Genomic DNA, 9,304 nt, shown 5'->3' with positions numbered 1-9,304 from the left:
CCTTAAGTTAATCTTATTATTTTAGATGACTTTTGCAAGACAATATTGGAGGTGATAAGCCTACTTTTGGTGGATTACTTAGATTCATATATGGCTTGAGACATTCATTTCAGAAAGTCCACTTCAGGCTATTTGATTCAGTTTGCAGGAGGAGCCTTGGCTTGGCAATCAAAGTTGCAAAAGTGTGTAGAGTTGTCTACTACCGAGGCAAAATTCATTGCACTTACTGAAGTATGCAAGGAGTTGTTATGGGTGAAGAAATTCTTGCAAGAGCTTGGTTTTGTGCAAGATAAATACTTGTTGTATTGTGACAGTCAAAGTGTTATTCATCTTGGTAAGAATCCAACTTTTCATTCTAAATCCAAACATATTGATGTGAGGTATCATTGGATACGTGATGTTTTGGATGCTAAGTTGGTGAAACTAGCTAAAGTTCATACAGATGATAATGGTGTTGATATGATGACCAAGGCATTGCCAAGAGGAAAGTTTGAAGTTTGTTGTGAGATCGTCGGTTTGGCAGATATCTCCACATAGTTGTGAGGGGGAGATTTGTTGGGTTATTGGACTCCCTTCCTATGTGGAGAATAGGCCCAAATATTGTGGTCCATTATGTCTCATTAGGTTAAAATGAGATGGGTCAGATTAGTAGAGCACAAGAGATTCATTTGGATTCTATTTTTTTCTTCTATTTGTTTGGATCCAAAGGACAAAGAGAATCCAAAGGACAAAGAGACACTAACAATTTTTCGCGTGGAAAACCCCTTAATGCAAGGGTAAAAACCACGAGTCGTCCAGACCAAAGAAAAATCCACTATGATCAATAATAGGGTACAAAAGAGTCTCCAATAATAATACCAAATGGTATTTTCAATAAGCCAAATTAACTAAGCAAAAATGCTTACAAATGAGAACAAAGAAGATGAAAATTCTCCAAAACAGGGCGGTTGGTGCGGGACTGATTTCTCCCAAACTAGACCTCCGATTGACGATCCGAACGGTCAGAATGAAGAGCCATATGTCTGGAACCTACTGTCCAAAAATCATCTCGATCCAACGGTTAACGACTTCACAACGTCAAAAACACCAGTGCAGGTTTAGGGTTATGCGAGAATGACTTTCTCTCTTTCTTTTTCTCTCACTTGCTTTTGACTCTCTTCAAATGACTCTCTTGTGCTCTACTAATCTGACCCATCTCATTTTAACCTAATGAGACATAATGGACCACAATATTTGAACCTATTCTCCACATAGAAAGGGAGCCCAATAACCCAACAGGAGTTACATAAGAAAGTTTTAATTAATGTCATCTCTACCAGTGTTATTCCTTAAGTTAATCTAATTATTTTCGATGACTTTTGCAAGACAATATTGTATTCTTACGAAGAAATAATGTGTTATTCAATCTTCTTTTTCAACAATGATAATAGTTATATAATAAAAATAATGGTATTAAAGAAGAAACAAATCTTGATACAGATTAGAAAAGAAAAAAAGGAACAAAATTAAAATATTAACTATCTATTTAAAAAATAATAATAAAAATGTTCTCCTATGAACGATATACTTACCTTATTACTCTCTAAAATAAAAAAATAAAAAACTAAAATTTCGTACTTTTAAGTATCATAAACAAAATGACATCATTTAGTAAATTTAGTAAATGTTAGAGTTTAAACATTAGTTAAACTCTCACACTATATAAAAATAAACAAATTGACTAATATTTAGATAAATTAAGTTATATGTACAAATTTATTCATAGTATTGCTAAAAGAAATTCATACAACACTAAAGTAATTTATCTTTAATAGTTTAAACGATAAACATATACATTAGAATTGAATAGTGATCGAGTTGGGTCGAATTCGAGTCTAATTTATCCAATTTAGTATAATCTAAACTTAATATTTTAAAATTTAATTCGATCATTTAATTTGTCGAGTTATTCATATATAGATAATTCGGGTTTAGATTTAATTTTTACTAAATCGATTAATAAGAAACCTTTTATTTTAATGTTATAAAAAAATAACTTAGTATAATCTAGTAATAAATTTTTTTATAACAATTATCATATCGAAAAGAAAATTGAAAATTTAAACATATGTAATGACTGAATTTTGAAAATTTAATAATTGACATATGCATATTAACCATTACAAGATTTTAAACTAAAAATTTAAATAGTTTATGAGACATATGTTCCTTCAGCATCAAAGTTGTAGTTAGTAACTATTTGATTTCATCTTGTAGTCTCGTAGTTTGTGAGGCGCAAGTCCTTTATCATTCATGGTTTAAAAAAAGCTTTTGGTAAGTAAGCTTTATACAATCTGCAATAATGGAGGCATGGTTATACTGCTCACAATAATAATTAGACATTTAAGAAAGCTACAACTACTTAGAAACTAGAGAAGTTTTCACCAAATCACCACCTTTTATGTTGTGCTTAGGATATTAAGAGGTGATGAGAAAAATGTTGGGAGATATCACTAGTACAAAAACAGTCTATTACGTCGGTTATTTTTTGCCTTTAACGATGCATATGATTACGATGTTATAGAGGGTGACGTAAATTTACGTTGAATATTACCGGATGACGTTAATCGAACTCGTTTACGTCATATACAAAGGTAATTGACGTAAAGTTAACGTCTTTTATGTAAATCGACATTGTTAAGGTACATCATATATAATAGAGTTTGACATCCAATATTTGAATAAATATTTATTTTTAAGAAAAGATTTTTCGTCACATAGTCGAAGGAACTAACATAATGTTGACGTGAATAAGTTTTGATAGACAAACAAATTTTTGAGCTATGAACTCAAGACAACTATTAATAGTTAATGGTTATAGTTTGTATAAAACATCACCGTTTAAGTAATGCAATTGGATTGAAAAAGTTTTTACCTACATTAAACTTCTATTCTAATATAGATTCATCTTGTAAAAGAGAAAATATTTCACAAGAGATTAAAAATTAAGTTTGTATTCCAAATAGGGTTTTATAGCTAAAACATCCAACTAACTTACTAGAATATACTTTTTCTTTGTCATAGCAATAATGCATGATAGTCATAGTATTTCTTAAAAGATGTAATGAAGATATCTTAAAAAAAGCATTCAAATTTAGTCTTTATATTTTTTTTTAATCAAATGCCTTCAAAAAAAAGATCAGAATTGCATATAAGAAAAACAGTTAAAACTTAACAAAAAAATAAGTAAATTTAATAATAAATAAAAAAGACAAACATTTTATATGGATTAGGCGTCACAACATTGATTGTTGTGACCGAGATGATGAGCCAACTTGTTTTGCATGTTACTTCAACTCTACCGTTGTGTAACCATTTTATTCTAAAACAACATAATTACAAAAGAATTTTAGAAGGAAAATAAACCAAACTTGTGAAAGTTTTCTCAGAAAGTTCAAACTCTTCATTGGCATTGATACCATCAAATTGAGTTATAATAGTTTCCAACCAAATTTTAGTAAGGATCTTAACCGTTGGTAGATTTAAAGAGCTTCTAAAAGCATCCAAAACCCTACTTCCAATACTAAATGCACTCTCAAAGACAATTGTGGAAATAAGGGTGGCCAACACGTCTCTAACCATTCTTGATAGAATGGGAAACCATGAGGAATTTGTTTTCCACGAGACCAAAATATCAGTTGGTTTTCACCATCAACAATAGACTCATTTAAATAATTTTCTAAATCATTTTTTGTTCTATATATAAAGTCTTTTTCTCTAAAATGCTTCTTAAAAGTTTTAATCCTTGCCAAATAATTCAGGAATTCTTGTAATGGTTAATGCATCAGATTGAGAAGAAAATACAATTGTACCAACATGTGGCTACTCAGGTCTATGTTGTTGTTCATTATGAATACATTGTTTTTCAAGTTGTCTTGCACATAATTAGTTAATTCTACAATTTTTTTTATCATGTTTATACATTGCTGGAAAATTCCAAATCACATGCCCAAACTTATAATAAGGATAAAAAGTCACACTAAAATACAATAAGTGGTTGATTTTATCAACATTTCCCAATACTTGTGATACTTTAGCTCCATGTCAAAACCAAGATGGGCTAATATACTATACAAACTTTAGCCTCATGTTAGAAATTGACGCATCATTTGAGATTTTCTCTTCAGCTTTAACAAACTTACACTACTACAAAATTAACTGTAGATAGCGCTCAATAGATAACACTTTTTTAAATAAGCGCTATCTATGAACATGCGGAACAATAAATAGTGTTTATTTAAAAAAGCGCTATCTATACCTATAACAATAGATAACGCTTTTTTAAATAAACGCTATCTATAAATAATTAATTTTATTTTTTTAATTTATAATTTAAAATAAATTAATAGATAACACTTTTTTCAAAAAGCGCTATCTATTTAGACACCATATATTTAAATAAACACCATTTATATTTTATTTATATTATTATTTTTAATTAAAAATTTAAAATAAACCAAAAATAACTCTTTTTAAAAAAAGGTGTATCTATTAATTATAAAAAATTTCGTTTCTTTCGTCCTATTTCGTTTCTTCTCTTCTCTTCTTTCCTTGTTTTTCATTCGTAAACTCTGAAAACGTGGTTGTTTCCTTCGAGCACCTTTGCATCCCGCATTTTCGTTCGTCACTGGTTTTAGAAGGTTAGTCCAATTCTCCTCTTTTTCTCCCTTTATTCTTCGTTCTCTTTTTCTTTTTGTCAAAACTAAAAAAAGAACCTAGGGTTGGCCAAATGGGGGAAATAGCGGTGTGAGCACGAGAGAAAGGAGGAGAGAGCCTTCAATGCCAAATCCATAACAGGCGTGACTCGTTGGGTTGAACAACGGTGATTGGGGGCCAAAATGGGAAGGAGCGAGAGACTAAGGCGAGATTATGAGAGGTAGTAGATAATAGTCGTTTTTGGAGAGGATGGTGTTCAGTGAGTGGATAGCAGGCTAAGGGGAGTAGTTTGGGCGTCAGACCTTCGAGGGAGGATCGAAAGAGAGAACCAAACCAGGTATGGGGAGCAAATCTTTGTCGTTTAACTCGGTTTATGCCATTTGTTATGTTCTTTGTCAATCCTGCTTCTGTTTTAAAGATATGAATTGCTATTATTGATACGTGTACCATGTTGTTTCGTAAATTATGAAACTGTTGTCTGATTAGTGAGGAAAAAACTTCCCATTATGTGGTTTCTATTATGTCCTATTCTTTTCATGTCCGTTCTTTAATTGATAATGCACATAAAAATTTATAATTGATTTTGTCTAAGCATTTTCTATGATAATGATTATGGTTAAGGATTTATTCTTTTAGATTATTTGATGCCTTCTAGAACAGGGGTGCTATTCAAATCCAGCAGATTAGTCGGCCTAAAAAATGCTGAGTTGAGCCAATAATGAGAACATGGTTTTCCAAGTCAGTGGAAAAGTTTTTTTTGATGGTATCCACGAGGTTTGTCTTAAATGTATTACTTAAGTCGGTAAATTATGTGAATGTTGGTATCAGTGCTTGTAATGCTTTGCATTAAGTGGTAGAGAAGTTAGAGATCAATATCTGAATTGTGAGTTGTTATAGTTGTATGGCTAACTTCTAGAGCTTTAATTTAATGTCTTGTAATATTATGTCAAAGATTTTGATTGCAACTCTTAATTGGTTTTGAATTGAAGAGTTGTTGTACATGCATTGTTTGGGTGCCTAGAGGTGATTGTGCTTTTGTTGTTTCTCATTCTGATGGTAATTTGTACGTGTATGAGAAGGTAAGTATCAATTATCAGTAGAGTCTTATTTTATGATTCGCTTAGAATGTGATATTTCTTGTTGTAAGTTAGGAAGATATGTAGCTTTTCTTTCCCATTTCAGAACAAAGATGGTGCAGGTGATTATTCTTTTCCAGTTGTAAAAGATCAAACTCAATTTTCTGTTGCCCATGCACGTTACACCAAGGTATTGAGTTTAATAAATTTTTTATTTCTAAATAACTTACTCATACAAAACTTTAACCCCCTTTGATCTAACTGTCTATATATTTCAAATTCATTGTTCATTGCTTCCGTAATTGTCATTGGCTTTTAATTTTCAGCATACTTCTGTTGTTACCTTTATTGAATGATAATGCTATTGTTCTTAATTTTCCTATTCGGTGACTTGCACTTTTGGCCATGTATCTGCTGTGATATGTTGAATACTGTCATGCAGGTATCTGGTAGTTTCATTACAATATGATCTCAATGCTGGAATTATGAATTCCTATGGTTGTATTAATTATTTGTGCCCTGATGATGTCCAAATTGATTACCAAGACTTAGTGTAAGGGTATGTTTGTATTTTTGTTAATGATTGGCTATTGTGGATCACTTAGTTGGTAGTAAACCTTAACTGTACTTTGGCCTAAGGCTTTAAGCACTTTACGTGGACAACATTTTTACCTTTCTCGGTACTGAAATATTCACACCTTTCATCACAAAATGATCGTTTCATCACAAAACTCAAAGCCAGAGAGTTAGTTCCCCTTACTACAAGCATTACAAGTTCAAAAACTGACATATAGAGTCGCTAGCATATAAGACCAAAAGCATATAAGATCAACTTATTTTCACCAACAGACTTAAATTTTTATAACTACAACAAACGATTTAAATTTTAAACAAATATAGCTAAATCCATAAGTATTGTAAATTTTAATTTAAACCAGAAGAAAATATAAAAAAACTTTGATAAGATTATAGAATTTGTAAATTCATGTATTGAATTATGTAATATAAATGTTTAAAAGGACCCAAAATTAATATTATAATATTCATAAACTATAATTAATTTTTACTTATATTTAAAAAGTTAAACGGTAAAATAAAGATTATTGAAGAAATATCATAATAACTTAAACTAATCATTGACAGAAACAATTTCCACACGAATGACAAGCAGGGTATTTTAGTTTAGTTTCACTGAATGAGTTCATTACTGCACAAACTGTGTACCTGGAATCCAAGATCATAGTTAGCAAAAACAACCCATCAACTAGTTATGCTTAATATACTTATCAAACCGTGTTGAAATTAATTAACCTAAGCATCAACTTTTGCACGCATAAAATTTGATGCATACAACACCAAGAGACACCTTTATTCGCCTCTGTTCAAAACTTCATTTCAACATAAATCATGTGGTTGGAAAAGCCTTATTCTCCTTGGTTCTTCATCCTTTCCAGATCAGAATTTCTGATTTTTTCTAGTATATAAGGTAGAATTATTACTCTCTTATATAACACCTTAAATTTGGTCCAGAGTTTGAATTGTAGTAAGGAAAAACATCTTAAATCTGGTTGTGAAATCTAAATAGGAAAGGAACTTATATGTTGGTTATTAGGACAACATGCTTTATTATTTCATCTAAACCTTTCACATGTGCACTGCACCGTAAGTCTTTCCCTTTAATTTATTTTATTATTTTTGTTATTGTTTTTACTTATACATGTTTTAATTTTATTTTTTTACTAGGGTTATACAAACCTATCAAGTTCAAACATCATACATTTATCCAAAGTCTAAGTCAAACAATATCAAGTGGATACTAATTAAGGTACATTACTCTAGTATGTTTTATGTGTAGTATAGTCTTGATTATGATAATTAAATTGTTGAATAACCTTATGTGACCTAATTTTATATTATATTTCTTTCTTGCAGTATTTTTCTAATTGCAGATGTCAACAAAATATCAAAATATCGTGACAATCAAATTATTGAATTTAGGAAAGATTATGTTTACATGTAATTAGTAAATGTTTATAGGTTATGTTATGGTCACTACAAGAAAAATGCAAGTTATCTACGGATATTTATATACGGATTTTAATCCGTATATAAAATAATATTATATACGGACTTTACATACGGATTTTGGAAAGTAAATTACATACCGATTTTATATACGGATTTTTTCCATATATAAAATTTATATATAAATTTAACATGTTAAAATGAGAAAATATGTGAAAAACATCATCCATATGTAATGCTGCATAATTTGTATGTAAGTAAAAGAAATAATTATTTAAAATAAAATCTAAAAATTCTTTCCCCTCTTTTATTATCACCTTTTTCCACTACTTTTCAAAATCTAAAAATTTTACAACTTTTTTCCCCCTCTTACAATCAACCTTTTCCCTCAATTTTTCAAAATCTAAAAATTTTACAAATTTCATTCAAAATTTATCAATAATCTTGGTCATTATTCCAAGTTCTCTGAAAGGATGAACCCTAAGAGGGTTTCTTCTCCTTCATTGCCGCACCTTCTCCAGAGATATACGGAGCCTTTCGAGTTCTCAAAGTCGAACTCTCTCACTCTCAGTTCAGCGCCTCCCCTTGCCTCCACTCTTGTTCACTCTCAGCTCAGACCGTCATTCACTGTCGTTGGCTTCACCCATCTTGCCCGAGTCCTTTCTCACCATCACTCTCCATCGCCGGCAGTCCATGCCACCGTCTCACCATGAGTCCCTTTCGTAATTACTCCCTTTGGATCTCATTCGCTCTCGCTTGCTTCTGTCCATAAGGCCCCCACGGAGTCACTCCATCTAGTAATAGCTTCTTTCATGGTTCATTCATAAAATCCTAAAATTGGAAGATCAGAAAACCTTAATTTAAGATATTTTCGGTGAAATGTTTTTTTTTCTCATTATGTTTTTGTTGAAGTTTTCTTTAAAATCGTGGAAAATAGGATAATGTGAGTAAAGCCCATGAAAGACTTACTCACTCACACTCGTCAATGGTGAGGCAGTGGACGAAGCATAACGAACGAGGAACCCTAGGTTTTGGTGTCGAAGAAGGAAAGTGTCGAACAAACCCAAAATTTTAGTGTTTGTTNNGTGAAGGTTANAGATCTGGCGGTGCAGGTGGTTTAATCGGTGAAATAGTCCGATTAATCNGTGGAATGAGTGGTTGATCGGTGGAAAGGTTTCGAATATGTGCAGAGGAAGTTCTAAACGGGAGAATGAAAGATATGGTTCGATGAGGATGCGAGAGAATAACAATTCATTCAAATTTTCTCGTTATAAGCCAGTAATTCTTTGGCTTCTTAAGGAACCTGCCGCGAAGACTACCTTAGGTTAAACAAGGTGTGTTCTTTTATGATAGAAAATCTTTTATAACTTCATAGCAGCAATCCTTGCTTCATTGAAGTATTTGATTTGATATTGTATAATGATTTAAGTATTGAATAAGATTCTTAATTTCTTGCAACTTTTATCTTAATATACATTTGCTTACAGTTGTATCTGGTTCTTTCAAAC

The sequence above is a fragment of the Vigna radiata genome, chromosome 7 (genome assembly GCF_000741045.1).
Source record: "Vigna radiata var. radiata cultivar VC1973A chromosome 7, Vradiata_ver6, whole genome shotgun sequence".
Classification (NCBI taxonomy): domain Eukaryota; kingdom Viridiplantae; phylum Streptophyta; class Magnoliopsida; order Fabales; family Fabaceae; genus Vigna; species Vigna radiata.
The sequence above is the reverse complement of the archived record's forward strand: the minus strand, read 5'-3'. Positions refer to the sequence as shown.